This window comes from Sapajus apella, unplaced genomic scaffold (genome assembly GCF_009761245.1).
Source record: "Sapajus apella isolate SASKATOON/1434 unplaced genomic scaffold, GSC_monkey_1.0 scaffold3, whole genome shotgun sequence".
Lineage (NCBI taxonomy): Eukaryota > Metazoa > Chordata > Mammalia > Primates > Cebidae > Sapajus > Sapajus apella.
In genome coordinates, this window is record NW_022436943.1 from 59026678 (window position 1) to 59044104 (window position 17427).

General features: G+C 39.7%; 1 pseudogene; it reads left to right on the plus strand.

Moving 5' to 3' along the window:
* Positions 1-13457: 13457 nt before the first annotated feature.
* LOC116529639 lies at positions 13458-14037 on the plus strand (annotated as a pseudogene).
* The last annotated feature ends 3390 nt before the right edge of the window (positions 14038-17427 follow it).

Below are 17427 nucleotides of genomic sequence, written 5' to 3' on the forward strand. Positions count from 1 at the left end.
CTTTCTTTCTTTCTTTCTTTCTTTCTTTCTTTCTTTCTTTCTTTCTTCCTTTTCTTCGAGATGGAGTCTTGCTCTGTCACCAGGCTGGAGTGCAGTGGCACAATCTTGGCTCACTGCACTGCAACCTCCGACTCTCAGGTTCAAGAGATTCTCCTGCCTCAGCCTCCCTAGTAGCTGGAACTACAGGCACTTGCCACCACATTCAGTGAATTTTTTTGTATTTTTAGTAGAATGAGGTTTCACCATGTTGGCCAGGCTGGTCTCGAACTCCTGACCTCAAGAGATCTGCCCACCCTGGCCTCCTAAAGTGCTGCAATTACAGGTGTGAGCCACTGTGCCCAGACCATGTTTGTATTTTAATTTTGCTCCCTAACAACCCATTCTCCTTAGGTCATCAGAAAGATTGCCTTAACATATAAATGTGATCACACCATGCACTGCTTATATCCTGCAGGAGTTTGTTCAGGGTCTTTAAGATATAGTCTCAAATCCTTAGGAGACCCCTGCCTTGCACGGTCAAGCCCTCCTCAACTCTCTTACTTCCTCTTCTGGCAATCTGCAACTTACTAGATTCCTTCCACTTCCTGTTCTCAATCACCCCCTGTTTTCTCCTCACGCTTGACCTTAGTCCAGCTTTGTCCTCTTTCTCAAACATGCTTCACCTATTCATCGCTTGAAGAACACATTCTACATGTGTCAAAGTACTATTCCTTGCTCCAATATAAAATAGATTCTTTTCTTCAGATTATATCTGAATACTTTATACTTTTCTACTTCTGCTTCATTGAAATTATTACAGGTTGGGGATTTTTGTTTCATGAACTTCTTGCCTGTAGATTGTAACTTGCTCCTAGACTGTAATTTTCTTGAAGGTGGAGAACATCTATGTATTCACCACTGTATATGCAGTTCCTGGTTGAGTGGTTACCTCATTCTTGAATATTTGCTGATGACTGAATTTAACGATACATTTTTACGTTCTTCCCTTTTCAGTTAACATTACATCATAAACAATGATGTCTTTGATTAGTTGCTTACTATTCCATCAAATAGATGTCTTATTTTACTCTATCATCCCTTTGTAGTTGGGCAATTGAGTGTAGTCCAGTGTTTTTTGTGCTTATAAACAATGCTTACCTTTCCTTGGCTGATATGTTTAAAAATTATTTGCAGGAAAAAGAGTTAAGTTCAATGCAGTATTTTTTTTTTCTCAAACAGAAACACAGTTATTAAAGTACTTGTCACAGAGCATACTGAGAATTCCTACTTGGAGGACATACAAGTGAGGTGTGAGTGGGGACGCTATATTTGGGAAAATGGCAGGAGGGGACACCAGGTAGATAAACGCTCTCAACCCAACAAGCTCAAACTCTGAATGAATGACGAAAGCCACTATAGATATTATATAAAGAAAAGGCTTTGGCTGTGTTCCAACAAAAGTTTATTTACCAAAACAGAGGCAGGCCGGGCGTAGCCCTAAGGACATAGTTTGCCAACCTCTCTTCAACAGAATGAAATTACATGCAATTTGTAAGATTCAATGCCTAGTACATAGAAAGCAACAAATAAAATAATAGCTATCATTGAGATTATGATGATGATCATTACGATTGGCATCTGCCAGTCTATTGAACTTGGCTACCTGCAATTATCTTGAAGAGTTTGGGATACTGACTTCTGTAATAAACTCTGGTGATTCTTCCTGCCAGCAGTTTTGCAGAGATTAATACATCTCTCAATAAGACTAACTTCCCTTTCTTTGGGTATATTCCACTATTATGCAAGAATTCCTAGAGTCCTTTGCAATTTTCAGCCCATCCAATTGGACACATTAATTTAATGCATATAATTACTTCTCATTGGATTCACAGTTGATGTGCCACAGTGCTACTAGAGTCATCATCAATAATCACTCTAGCTCAATACCATCTCCTGCTTAAGCCTTCTGATCAGTTGAGGTTTACCCACGTATTCGATAGCACCCAGCAAATGAGGTCTGTGGCTTAGCACTTAGCTTGTGAGGACTGCTATATTTTCCATATGCTACAGTGGAAAATTGTTGGCCACATACACTGAGAGCGTTGCAACTCTCAGCACCACGTAGGAGCAGGTGGGTTGATGCCCACCTTCTGTATCCTTACGGTTCTGGAAGCAGAGAATAACTTGGGCTAACGGGAGAGGAAAAGACCACGATTATATTTAACTATGTATTTAACTCAGCACACTGGATAAGGCATATTAAGGGTCATCTGGGGGTAATTTTTAATCCCTCCCTGAAGCACCAGGATATTCAGCCTTATTCTGGCTCAGAAAATTTGATGCCGAAGAAAAGGAGCCCTGGCTCCATCAGCTGCATCTTATGCTCCAGTAACTCCCTCGCACGGAGGCTAAGAAGGTGGCTCCTCGCCGTTTTCCTTTATTACAGCTCTGCCATCTCTTACTTTTCTATTTTCAAATGTTATTTATTTTTTATTTATTTTTTCTTTTTTACACTACTCACAGAAAACTGGTTCAAGAGTCCTGTGTTTGGTTAACCAGTGATAGGCCTTTATTTTTAAAAAGATTGTATTACATGTTTTTATGGTATGCTACATAATGTTTTGATCTACTTATACACAGTGAAATGATTACTACAGTCAAACAATTAAACATATTCATTGCCTTCCATTGCTACCTTTTTAATTTTTGTGCTAAGAGAACTTAAAAACTGCTCTCGTTAGCAAATTTTCAGTGTGCAACATTATGAATTATGGTTCTCTGGCTGTACATTGGCTCTCTAAGCATATTCATCCAACCGAACTGCACATGCGTACACTTTGGCTAACTTTTCCCCATCCCGCCTTCTCCCTGCCACTGGTGTCCACCGTTCTACTCTCCATTCCTATTTGACTTTTTTTTTTCTTTTTCTGATTTGGTGTATAAGTGAGATCTCACAGTGCTTTTCTTTCTGTGTCTGACTTATTTCACTTAGCTTAACGTCTTCTGAGTTCATCCGTATTGTCAAAAATGGTAGTATCTCCTCTTTTTTAAGGCTGAATAATATTCCATTTTGTGTGTGTGTGTGTGTGTGTGTGTGAGAGAGAGACAATTCTTTTTTACCTTTGTCTGTTGACAGACACATAAGTTGTTTTCGTATTTTGGTTATTGTGAATCATGCTACAAGGAGTTTCAGAGTGCAGATATCTCTGTATAGATGCAGTTCATTTCAATTCTTTTAGACACAGAAGTGGAGTTTCCTGGATCATAATGAGAGTTCTATTTTTAACCTCTATCCTCTTTTCCATAGCTAATCCATTCTTTATATGATTTTTTTTTTTTTGAGACAGGATTTCACTCCAGTCATTTAAGCTAGAGCGCATTGGCATAATCATAGCTCACTGCAGCCTGTAGCTCCTGGGCTCAAGCGATCCTTCTGCTTCAGTCTGCTAAGTAGCTGGGACTATGAGTGCATGTCACTATGCCTGGATAACTTTTTAATTTTTTTGTAAAGACAGAGTCTCCGTATGTCACCTAGGCTGGTCTTAAACTCCTGGGCTCAAGTGGTCCTCCTGCCGCCTCCCAAAGTGTTGTGAGGACAGGCATGAGTCATTATGACTGGCTGAGAAAGTTTATTATATAAATAATTTTAATAAGTTAAATTATTCCAGAAAAGCAAATTGATTAATGCATCAAGTAACATATTATTTCTTAAGTTCCTGGTGTGACCGATCACCTTTGAGTTCTTAAGGCAGCATTTAGGGGGAGGAAGGCAGAAATTGATATATGGTACCAAGCCCCAGCCTTAACTTAGTGTCTGGCATTTAATTATTGGTTAAATGACTAAGAAAATGCGACCCTACCAAGCACAAGTTCAAATCTGCCTGGTCTTAAAGTAAATTGTGATTGAAACAGGAAAGACCTTCATATTGCCTGTGAGGCACTGATCATATGGCAGGTGCTGCTCTGAACATATTAACTTACTTTGCCATAGCTCATTTCCTTTCACAAGTTTATTTCTATCATTCTAATTTTACAAATAGGAAAACTGAGACTCAGGAATGCTAAATAACTTCTCAAGGATGCACTATGGGAAATCAGCAGCTGAATTAAATTTAGAGGCTGCACTGCCTGACCCCGGACCTGTGGTCTTAGCCACTGTGTGGCAGTGCCATCCTGCTGGCTGAGGCATGGAGATTTTGCCACCTATCCGTCTGTACGCCTGGTGGCCAACTTGCCCTGAGGGCATCTGAATACCTTTCCTGATCTCTGCCATGTGGCCTGGTTTCTGACTTGGTTGCTAGAGCTTATCTGTTCCTCTACTGCATTTGAAATTTTCACTATGCATTCAGTTAGTTGTCCAAAGTCTTGAAAAATATGCATTTGCTTACTGGTCTTGTCTTTCTGATCCCAGGTTTTGTTTCTTGCACCACCTACCCCTGCAGGTCAGCTACCAAGAGACTGGTCAGCCAGAATTCATGGGCTTGGGAAGGAGCCCCCTTCCTCCATCGGTTTCTCTCTTCTGCCCACTTAATCTGATACCCCTTTCTGCCCACTTAATCTGATATCCCTTTCTCTCTCTTAGGGCCATTGTTAAGCCTGAGCCCTGTTCACCTTGCTGGCCACTCTATCCTGGACTACTGTCCATCCAGCTTAGAGAATATCTCTATAGGAAAGTTGATTTCCTTGATTGATAATCTCCAATTGCATCCTTCTCCCTCTCTCTCCCAGTTCCTACAAACTCCACAGCTTCAATTATCAGAATCACGAAAAATATTTTTGTATTTGTTAAAAACACATATCCTGCTAGGGGAGAAAACAGTCTTGGAGTTGCTTTGTAGCAGACCACTTACCCTCTCTGAGCCTAATTGTCCCATGTCCAAAATTGGGACTGTACCAACACCTTTCTCCTTGGGGAGTGTGAGGATAAGAGGTAAAGGGTGGGAAGCTCCTGATTCCTGGTGGTTGCTTACTAAATGGTGACTTCATTGCTGTGGTGGGTGTTGTAAATTGCACTTTCATAGGGCTTATGCAGCTGTGTGTGGTGGAGCGCTGACTTGTTTTACCCCTTCACTGTAAGGTCAGCCTGGCTTTGCTCACCCACACTTCCAAACTTCCCAAATTTGCAAAGACCCAAAGAAACAGGTCTGGCATGCACATAAGTTAATTAAGAAAATGACTGAGATCAAAGGAGGCAGAGGTAGTTAGGAAAGAAAAAAGAAAGAGAATTGGGTTCAAAGTGTGGTTGTTAATTACATGCTCTGGATTTATAATGCCAAGAGGGCACATCCACCAGAATGCAGAATGAAGGAATAAAATAAATTAACAGAGAAACTCTGCCATGTGTTGATTCTCTGTAATAGTCCAGAGTCCTTGTGAGTAATGAATAGCAAGTTAAGAAGCCAATTTACTCAGCAATTTAGGGTCCTTTTAGAAACCTTTTTAAGGAAAAAAGCTGAGATTGTGGAGGAAACTTGGAACTACATCACAAGAAGGAATCACTGTTATTAATTCCTGAGGGAAGTCATGCTTTAGAGTAGGAATTCATTGACAAGCGAGGTTATTATGGACTGGTAGATGGCATAGAACTGAGGAAATGAGATAAATGGAGATCTTAAGACCAGAGATGGAATCTGAGTTCTTCCCTCATGTGCTCTGTGACTTCGATAAGTCCACTAAGCTCTCTGAACTTCACGTTTTTATTTTATAAGTGAAAGAGAATGCATGTCTTATCAGACCCTGAGGGATATTTTGAGGATCAAATGGGAACAAAGATTTTGCAATGGGTTAAAATCCTTTAGACTGGGGCAGTGGTGATGTAGAAGATGATGGTCAGCACGGTGGTGCTGATGTTGAAAAGGGTTCAGGATCAGGCTCACGTAAAGTTCAAGTCGACTCCTAGATGTCACAACCTTAAGGACAATGCCAGAATCTATTTATCTGCCTCAAATACCGTCCCAATGGCTCTCTTAATTGGGTGCTTGGTTATAGCACACATATCATCCCTGATGGGCAGCTTGCTATTTTTCTTTCTGTTGAATTGCCATTGTATTTTTCTACTCATCAACTGATCTCTCAATCTATCATTTAATATAATCCACCTCAATTTCTTTTGGATGAGTGTGAGGGAATACAGGGACTAGATCTAACACATGTTGAGCTGTATGCAGTGCCAGGAGCTGCACATTCCTCATGCCACCAGGTCCTTTCAGCAAAACATGAGATGTTTTTTATTAATTCAGTTTTGTCTTTGAAAATGCTGAGGCATGTCCAGTGTGATATAGTATCAAATAACAGAGTTCCCAGAATTAAGACCACATCTGTTTAATTCTGTTTGATAAATAATCTAATTCTCTTGGTGTGTTTAACCTTGGTCTATTCAGATGAGCTGCATTTTAAGCTTTACATAGAAAAGTATTCCTGGCTTTTGAAAGATTATATTTGAAAGCCCAAAGCTACAGTGTGAGTCTTCAGAAAAAAACAAAAAGTTTTAGTCCGTGCTAAAGGTGTATTTATTACAGCGAACCATTAGCGTCACTCTCCTCCCCTGGCCCAAACTGACAGCCAGTGCTAGCAGGATGTTCCCAGGTTAACTAAATAAAATGTCACTTTGATTGACAGAATGCTGGTGGTATATTTGTAGGTTTGCTTTGTCTTCAGCACCCCACTGGTCAACAGGAACAAGGGAGCTATTTTCAGAGTTATTAGCTGTGTTTGAGCTGTGCTGTCTGCCAAAAGAAACAGTGGCTTTTGGACTCAGATTTTGTCTCAGATGTAATGTGGAGAGACACTGTTGACACCTCCCTCTGAGAAAGGTAGGTACCAGAGGGCTTCCAATTCCAACAGTACTAGCCTCTTGGAAAAGGCATGACTTAAATGTGATTTGCCATTTATGAAAACACTGATGAGATAAAACAAAGCTTTCCAGAGAGAAGAAAGAAGATTCTAAAAGGCAATGGCTGATAAGAAAGGCCGAATGCAATGCTTCACCAAATATGCAGGTATTCTATGGGGGAAACGAATAGGTTTCATATGCGATGGGGTATCTACATACTCATAAATGTGATGAAATTCTTATTTAAGTAACGTTAAACACTTACAATATCACAGGACTTCTCACAGTATTCCTAAATGTATGAGATCATTCCTCATTTACCATCCCTGTCCCCTGTGCTCTTCTTTCCATAATGTCCCTGCTCCAATGTTGTGAGACATAATTGAGAAGGGCTGGGATTATATCAGCAGGTGAGCCCAGCAGGTGCTACAGATGTGTTCTCAGGGTTCAGGCACTTCTCAGAGGAGGTAGTTAGCTGTACCATTTGTTATTTTAAATAAAAATCTGTTTAGAAAAGAAAATGTCTTATTTATATGCCTAGATCATGTGCTTTTTTTTTTTTTACCTTTTACTTAGTCATTCCTATAGTCAGCCTTAGATACTTTACCCCATAATCTTTAATTTATAGAATGTGTGCGCGCACACACACACACACACACACACACCCCATAACCCCTGGACGTGTCCTTTAATTTTCTTCCTGAGAACATTTAGTAAGCAACTGTGTGACAGATCTCTGCTCAGGGCTTTGGATTTGAAAACAAGACAAATAATTACTAATTTCATGGGGCTCAGGATTTGCTGTGTGTGTGTAGTGTGGCAAAATAGAAACTAACAAAGTAAACTCAGTTACTTACAAAACACTATGATTAAGCGCCAAGAGCAAAATAACAGCAGGGACTTAGAAAAGTTGTACAACTTATCCTAGGTGAGGGCATTCTGGAGATGAGAAAATGACTTCACATGGTAAATTGAAAAAAAAAAAAAACTATAAAATAGTCCATTTCAAATAAATTTCTAGATCGATGTAATGATCACATTCTTGACAGATCATGTGGTTAAAACAGAGATTTTCCTGATCTAGTACTGAAGATTTTGTGCTTCCCTTCACACCTTCTTGGCTCCCTTCTCTGATTTAGGTTTTACATCTTAGGCCACATAATTAAATTACTTGTATACATGCTTAACTGAGTGTGTTGGAATAAACCAAAATGCAGGCAATTATTGATTTCTTTATAAAACATAAGCATTTTAATTGCTGTGTAAGTTGTTAATAATCTGTAGCTATTAGTGTGTTAAAGAATGAATCAATGAGGAGTAAGATTTAGACAGCCATCATATCTGAGTAGAAATAGGTTCTTTCCTTCCCTACATATCACCATTATCAATCAGATTTTGATGTTATCTCATTATTGCTAAGGTTTTAGCTAATTTCAGCCTGTCTCATTTTTCTTGTGATAAACTTCTGAATTGTGCCTATGCTGAGAATTTCTAGAGCTTTTTCTATAAAAATTAAATGAATGCAGAGACATTTGAATTGGAGATAATGCCTTGGTGAATGCATGGAAATGTGAATGAATCCCACTTAGACGAACTTGAAAGAAGAGCTCTTACCGTATTTTGTTTCCCAATCTGGAAATGATCTCAGAGGAGAGACAGGGATTTATTAGTAATAATGAGAAAGAATGATGAGTTATGCTAAAATAAGAGTGTTATAAAAATGAAGTTCTACGGGGTAATAGATGGAGGCTGTTCACAGAGCTTAGTAGGGCCCAGTAATCTGTTCACAATGACCGAGGCTGGGTTGAATTCACAGTTCTTAAATGATTACAACTTGGCTTCTCCGTTATTTCGTAGAGACTTTCCCAGAGATCGGCTCACTGGCTTCCCTAGTGTTTTGCAATTTGGGGAAGTGTCAGTGGAGAGCTGCGTGCATTATTGACCTCCCTGGCATCACCTAGTTGTTTCCAGGCATTTCATGACATTGGGGATCGTTTAAATCGTTCCTGTAAACATACTCAGAACTGCGTCATACCTATACTCAGACACTGTGTTTCCAGACCAGCTTCAATTACCTTACTCATGCTATGGGTAAGCTCAGTCTCTTGCTTCTCCTCTCATTGCCACACAGCTTAATCCTGGGGCTTGGATCCCCTCGGTGTCTTTATCCACACTGGGAGACTGCTAAACAATGACCCCCAATTTGTTCACACCTCTTTGGGTACATGTCCTTGGGATAGTTTCTACCATACTACCACTGAGCTTGGCCACACAATTTTTCAGGCAATGAAATAACAGCAAACATGAATAACAACTCCTAATTTAGCCTCTGCCTCTGGACTCACTTCCTATGTATACATCTGCAGTCACCCAGGTTGGACCAGCTGCTTTTGCTCCAGCCCTCATTTGTCCCTAGCTTTGGGTAACTGCTTGGACTCTTATCTTCCAGCTTCACCCAGTCTGGCCCATCCAGCTGTTGTCCTAGCTCTGGTTCCGACCCCAGAGAACTGTGGCTGCCTTGCCAGAAGCGGCTGATAATACCTAGTAACAAAGCTCCCACCGCGTGCTGCGGCAGGTGCCACTGGGAAAAAGCTCCTGAAGACAGAGCTTGAAGCACAGAGAGACCTCCACAGATGCTGAGGTTATCGTGTGTTGGGTGATGAGCAGCTTCAGGATTTGACAGAAGAAACAGGAGGGGGATAAAACAAAAATCAAAGAAACCTCGTTTCCCTGTTTGGTCAGAGACCCATGAACTGAGAACCACAGGTTCTAGAATGAAGGAGAAAGGGCAGCAACTGCCCAGTCAGGCCTGGACACTGATGGGCTCACAGAGGCAGAAAGGAACAGGCTTAGGTGAGTCACAGCCAGCACTGGAGACCCTGCAGTATCTAGACCCACTGGACCTGAAGGCATCCTGCATATTTGGAAGCCATAAATTGGGACAAACCCTCACAAGTGCTGAAATCTTGTGGTCCAGGGAGAAGCACAGTTTCCCAGTGTCAAACATCAACTACTGAGTTAGTGTTGCTTCGTGCTTATTAAACATATTAGTATAGTTCAACTGCATGAGAATCTGTGTGGCTTTTTAGACATTTCTCCTAAGGGTTGAAAGAGGGAAAGACTCCAACTCTAAAAATTTCCATGAAGGTAATTACCGGTAGAAATCCAGGCAAGTTGTACAGATGCAAGTGCTTTACAAGCAGCTTTATTTTTTGATCTGCACTCATTGTGTTTTATTTTGTTTCATGTCACTCCACATCCTGGGCTACTCAGAGACAAATACGCATCAAGTTTATGGAGTAAGCTGATTTTAATTTGAGTATCAACTGTGCCATTTTATAGTATGTGTCACCGAAGAGGCTTCTGCAGCATTGGAGCCTTGGTTTTCTCAGAAAATGAGGAGCAAAATTATCTCATAAGGGACTTGAAGATTGAAGTAGACTCTAAAATAAAAGGAACAGCACAGTGCCTGGTACAGTAGGAGATACCAACAAAATCTCCCAGTAACTAGTATCATCACTCTGGGAATTTTAAAGCAGCTGGTCATTTACTCATAATTTTCAGAAGACAATAAAAAGGAAAGCAGAATTCTGACCTACCTGCCAACCACAAAGCACTCCTCACCCTGGGTATCTAGTTGTACTACTGCCATATGGTTTAATTCTTCCTCCTTTCTCTTGAGTACAAGAGCTGAGATGATTAATCACATTCACTCATGACAGAGCTGAGTGGAAGTAGCTTGGAGATGAATGGCTGAAGAACATAAAGAATAATGACATTAACATATACATATATGAGGAACACTTTAAAATTGCTTTCAGTAGAAAGGAGAGAGAGAAAAAAAATCAAATCCTCCTGTTGAAAATTGTAAAACATGCTGACTCTTTAGTAGCAGAAGAATCATACCCCAGGCTGATGCTATTCATAATGAATTATATGGTGGTGATTTATTCATACCAAAGTTTTAAGAAACTTGCCAGATTAATGAAAAATGCATAGATATGCACTTTAGTCTGACGCCAGACAGAAGATGGGGAAGAAAGAGCCAAACTGGAAAGGGAGAGCGATGGAAGAACCAACAGGAAGCCTATGGGGTAGAAGAGTAAGAAAGGACAAACATTTTATAGCAAGAACTACACAAATAACACAAACTGCATGTTCATTTGAATTTCCCTAACATCCATTCCTGAGATCACGGAGAGCTGTAAGTTTCAAGATAGATCTAAGATACAATGAGAGCAGACACAATGATTAACTGGGAAGAGCACAGGCTTTGGATGCAAGCTGACCTGATTCAAAACTCAGTTCTGTTAGTTCCTGGAGATGTGGCACTAAGGAGCTACCTACCCTCTCTGACTCCAGTTTCCCTGTCTTTTCAATGTTGGGCCTAATGGTATTCATGAAACTGGCTGACAATTGAATCAGAACAGTTAAACTAAGCTTAAAGTAGAAATTTAAACTCCAGAAGTAAAATCCAAACAGGAGCCTTTAAGAGCCCACGCAGCCATAAAAAAAATCTGAGGTAAAAATCCACCAAGAGTTGACTTGTAAGGCAGACACAGAAACCACAAAAGCTATAGGAGAGGACTTGTGGTTAAATGGGACTCACTTTTATGGTACAGCTATCTATTGTTCTCTGTCTTCTAGAGAAGGATTTATGTGTATATACATGTATGTATTTACATAGTGAAAACTTGAGACATAAAATTAGCCAATGCTTTGACAGTACAAAATAGTGAATCTAATATTTGCTTCCACCCTCTCCTACCCCAGACCCTCATTTCTCACCCAAGTCAAACACCATTGGCAATTTCTTATGTATTTTTAAGCCCATGTATAAAAATATACACATGTAGATGAGATGTAGATACAGATGTATGTGGAGATATAGGTTTAAGTGCAAATGTATATGTAGATGTAGGTGAGATGCAGATGAGATGTAGACAAGAGTGTAGATAAAAATTCAGATGTAGGTGTTAGACATCTGTGTGTATACAGATTCAGGTGTTGATGTAGGTGAGATACAGATGAGATGTAGACAAGGGTGTAGAAAAGATTCAGATGTAGGTGATAGACGTCTGTGTGTATACAGATTCAGGTGTAGATGTAGGTGAGATACAGATGCATGTGTAGATAAAGATTCAGGAGCAGATGTAGGTGAGATATGAATGCATGTGTAGGTATAGTTGCAAATGTAAGTGTACATGTAACTAAGGTGTAGATGTAGTTGTACATGGTGAAATATGAACGTATATGTAGACGCAGGTATAGATGTAGACGTGAGAGACAGATGTAAATGCTGTTGCAGACACAATTATACATGCGGACGTAAATGCATATATAGGTAAGATATAGGTATGGATATAGGAATAGATGCAGGTTTAAGTATAGATATAGATGTACCCATGTGTTGAGATGTAGATATAGATTTAGCTGTGGGTTTAAGTGGAGAAATAGGCACAGATACAGATGTAGCTGTAGGTTTAGGTGCAGATACAGGTATACATATAGCTACTTCATCACTACCGCCTCTTTCTATGTACAGTTCATAGTATACTGTATTTACTTTTCTATAGCTTGACCTCTCTCCTTTTATCCTTGGTATTGTTCCACAGAAGCCCACAGAGGTGAACTTTATACTTTCTAAGCACTCACAAAACTCCAGTGTATAAATGAACCATAATGAGTTTTCCTAATACCCTATCGAAGGACATTTCAGTTATGTCTAATTGTTGCTTTCACAAACAAAGCCACAGTTAATTTCTTTGTGTGTGCGTGCTTGCATTTTTGGAGTGATTTCTTATGTGACCATCAAGAAATTTGATGAAGTGGAATTGTTGGGTCAAATGGTGCAAGCATTAACACTTTTACAGATATTGCCAAAATGTAGGGCTCCAAATCCCAGATGAATGGTTGAATTCGTTTGAAAGGCACAGTACTTTAACCCTAGAACCTGACAATAGTCATCACAAATAAGCCTAGATTACCCTTTATTTTTGTAAATATCAACCTTCATTCATCTGTTTCTACAACAAGTAAATGCTTGATTACCTGAGAGCCAACCGGCCACAATCATCACTGAGCTATACATTATGTATTGCATTTTAGAAGGAAAGAAACTGGTCTATTATTCTTAGTCCTTTAATATGTTAGTTTTGTGTACATCAGATTCTAGAGATTTATAATTCAAAAATGACGTTAGTTTAGTCTCAGATGCAATGCTTTTATGAAAAATGCAAAAATTTGACAGAAATAACCACCTAGGCACATAGGCATTTTTCACTAATTCTTAAAATGTGTCAGTGATACTTGAATTGAATACTTGTTTTATGCAAAATAAAATCCTCCTTTCTAAATATATTTTTGGACTCAAATTCCTTTCACTGGTAGGATGTAGCTTGTGGATTTTTAGGTCAAATTAAATATAAAGTTGAGCAATGGAAAGTTCTTTAGGGAATGATTTAGCCCATTTCCTATGATCAAAGAAAGCGAGGGCACCAGGGAGGTTATATAGCTCATTGAACTCATGCGGTGTAACCTCAAGTTACCTTGGTTGGATGCCAACATATATTGTAAGAAATTTTATATGTGTTTTTAAATTTATGCCTCACTTTGAGATGTTGTTTTTCACATTTTAAGAGGCTTAGAAAGATTAAACCTCCACATGACAGTGATTCTCAAAGTGTGGTGTTATGACTAGCTTCAGCAGCGCCACGCTGGAAGTTGTTAGAAATGCACATTTCCAAGCGAAGTCACTGTCGCCAGAGTCGGATCCACTGCCACCGCCCAGATCCCTGCACCATGCTGTTGGAGAAGACCTTCAAGTGGCGCCACACCTTCAAACAAAGAGTAGACAGTGTCCAACTTCTTCGAGAGCAGCATCCAACCAAACTCCCGGTGATAACAGAATGATACAAGGGTGAGAAGCAGCTTCCTGTCCTGGATAAAATGAAGTCCCTTGTACCTGACCATGTCAACATGAGTGAGCGCATCAAGATAATTGAAGGCACTTACAGCTCAATGCTAATCAAGCCTTCTTCCTGTTGGTAAATGGACACAGCACGGTGAGCACCTCCACACCAATCTCAGAGGTGTGTGAGAGTGAGAAGGATGAAGATGGATTCCTGTACATGGTTTATGCCTCCCAGGAGATGTTTGGGATGAAATTGTCAGTGTAAAACTAGAAAAATGCATCTATTCTAGAATTGCATACAACCTTACCAAGGGGAAAAAAAAGGATGTTACGAACTGAGATCGATCACTCCATCTAACTGCCGATCATTGAACAGTAGTATTCCCACTTAGGAAGTTGTGTTTGTATTTCAGACAGAAAATCTGAGCTCCAAGTGAGCACATTCAGCTTTGGAAACTATATTATTTAATGTAGGCTAGCTTGTTTTCAAATTTAAAAGTTTAAAAGTAAAATATTTTGCATTAAAAAAAGAGAAAGAAATGTGTATTTCTAGTCCCCGCCCCAGACATAAGAAATCAGAAATCCTGGGGCAGACCCCTGCAATCCACGGATTGAGCAGCCCTCCAGGTGATCGCCTTCACAGTGAAGCTAGACAGCCACTTCTCTAAAGCTTCCACGGAAAGTTTGGGCAAAGGTTGTTCTCTTGCTTCCAACCCAGCGCTTCTTAAACAAAGCCCTTAGGGATTCAGAGCTATCTGGGATGGGAATTTTAGCTTAGGGAGTAGTTTCTGCCTTTCCTTCTTTTGCTTCTTGCAATGGCACTGTTCCTTGTCTGGGCGACCATCCTGATGTTTTCTCTTTTCCGTTTTCTGAATATGAGAAGATGAAGCAGAAGAAAAAATAGTTACAGAAGTATGCCTATATTGTGTGTTTATATAGTGGGTATATTTTCATCCAATTCGAAGTATCTAAATTTTTACTCAGATATTTAAAAAAAAAGAAATATTTTATACCCTACACCCTTTTTAATGGAGAGTTTAGAATTAGTTAAAAATTAAAAATGACTCTATAGCAACAGCACAACTTTCTGGCTATATTTACAAATTGCCTTTGACAAAAATGTTCCCAGACACTGTTTGTTAATGTTCTAAAACCTAAGTTTACATAAGGTATTTGGACATAGATTAGAGCAGGGTTGTCCACAAAAACAAATGACACAAAAACAAGTGACATCAGGTGATGTATTTAACTCATTTTGACCTTCCAGGCATAAGAGGACTGTAAAATGGAGAGGACTTCTGCCACTGACAGGAGTTTCTCTTATGCTTTCCACCATATATGTTTGGAGGTGATTTAAAAAGTGAATAGAACCATGCAGAGAAGTCTACTCAATGACTTCCTTCAGTGGATAAAATGCAAGTTATTGATGTGACATAAGAGGCTCCCCAAGGGGAGGCAGGAACTCCCTTCCATCCTTGCCAGTATAAAGAACTCCCTCTCCCTCATAAGCCTGAGATCGATAATCTGACTGCTTTCTCTTGTTCCCAAATAATCAGGGTTAGGCACATCTAATCACCTCATCAGCAGTCTGGCATGGCACTACAATCCAAATTGAAATTGTCCTCTTACCCACTACTTTCTCTGTTACTTAATATGAACATTTTGGGCAAAGAGGCATGTCTGAATCATCACTGAATCCTCCCACCTTCCTGAAGGCATGTTGCATGGCAAGACACCCAGAATTTGTTTGTTAATGGTAGAAGGAAATTCTTGAGTACGAAATATGGAGAATATAGTCAGTAATTGTACCTAATACTTGATTAATATTCTCAAGATGATCTCTCTGTTTGTTCCTGAGGGCCTATAGGCCATCATCAGTAGAATGAGAAGTGACACTAAAAATCTATTCAATCAAATATTCATTATTTTCTATTTTTTCTCATTAGTTCATCCAATCCATTTGGAAGCTCTTTACAGAGCAAAATTAGAAAACACAATTCTATTAGCATATTATCTCAGTTTGTTCAGTTAGTGACTTGGTTGAGGCGTTTCGAGGTGGAGAGCAGAACTCTAAGAGGGACACTGACCAGCAAAGAATGGCTTTTGAGATGGCTCAGGACACAGTGCATGAAAAAGAAACCAATTAAAAAAAATCCAAAAAGAGAAAATGCCAGTTTCTTGTTGCATGATATAATCAGGTAGAAAGGACTTCATGGTGCTGAAATACATCCCTGAGATGCATTTCATTAATTCAATTAATTCAATTAATAAGCAGGAGGGAAGACAGAGGCCTGCAAAGTTCCTGGCAGCCTTTCTTAACAAAAAGCCTGTCATTCTTCAGTCTGAATCCTCCCCCTTGTCTCCATTTTTTGGGCACAAAAACTGTTGGGAGTTTGGAGAAATGAATATTTTTATAGAAGAAAAAAAAAAGCTAGCTGTCATTTGGTTCATTAAAAAATCTCTGTGAATGGTGATTTGTTCTTAGACCCAGATTTAAACCTGTGTCTCTTCTACAGTCTGTCATGAAGATGTGGGATTCCTCGTCAAAAGATCGTTTCTGTGTTTCCTTCCTGGCAGTGGGAATGATTTGTGTCAAACCATCTACCGTCTCTGTTCTGGGCCTCTTGATGATAAGGACCCTCAGCAAGTATGGTTTACCAACCTGCCTTAGCATCCAAATAACAGTGTAGTGTTTGGAAGGACCATCCAGGTTGATTCTCACAGTAATAAGATGGGTGACATCGATAATATTATCCCTATTTTATAAATGATGGAATGAACTAAAGGACTGACTTGACCTTAGCCACTCAAAGTAGAGGCAGAGGGATTAAAATGCAGGCATGTAAGGAATTTGAGAAGAGTACAACTAATATCTTACACTCACAGGTTCTCAACATCACTTGCATACAGAAAATAGCGGGGACTTTAAAAAATGCTGATGCTTTGGTACCCAGAGATTGTGATAAAACCCAAAAGGTTACAACGTGAGTGTCAGAGTTTTGATTGTAACATTCATTCAATTTTAGGAATCACTGCACTAGATATTTACTACATTGCAGCTTGGGTAAAGGGGCCATGGGCTTCTAGGAATTATTTCAGTGGAATGTTCAAGACTTGAGTCCTAAAGCATCTGACCTCAAAGTTCCTATTCTTCCGGTTGGCTCAGGAATAATCTCTAGCACCTGTCGGGCACCCTGTGCCTTACATAGACCTTTTAAGGCCAGCATCTCTTTTGATTCTCAGGGGCACTATGCAAGAAGAGCAGGGCAAGATCATTGCTATTGTTGTGTTAGTTAAGAAAGTTTCAGTGTTTTTAGTTTTCAGAAGAGATCCTGGCTTTAAATCCTATTATTTTCATTCTTTGCCCCTGATCTTCAAACGCCATGCTGTTAATTAGACAATGCTCTGAGGTCTGACTATGACCATAATAAAACCACAGTCTGATCTTCATTGCTTTGGGAAGAGGTGGGAGGATAGGCATCTGTTTTCTTTGTTCCTCAGGAGCACGTGGCTGGTGGTAATCAGATGAGATAGACTGGGAATAATTAGAGTCCAGTATTGCTACCCTTTTCTCTGGCCACTGTTCTATTCTAAGGTGACCCAACAATGATATTGATTGAATTTGAGAAGGAAGGGGCTGAGGGTGCAAGTCTGTGGTCAACCAAAGTGATTAGCTTCTAAAGGGAATACGATCTGTAAGAAA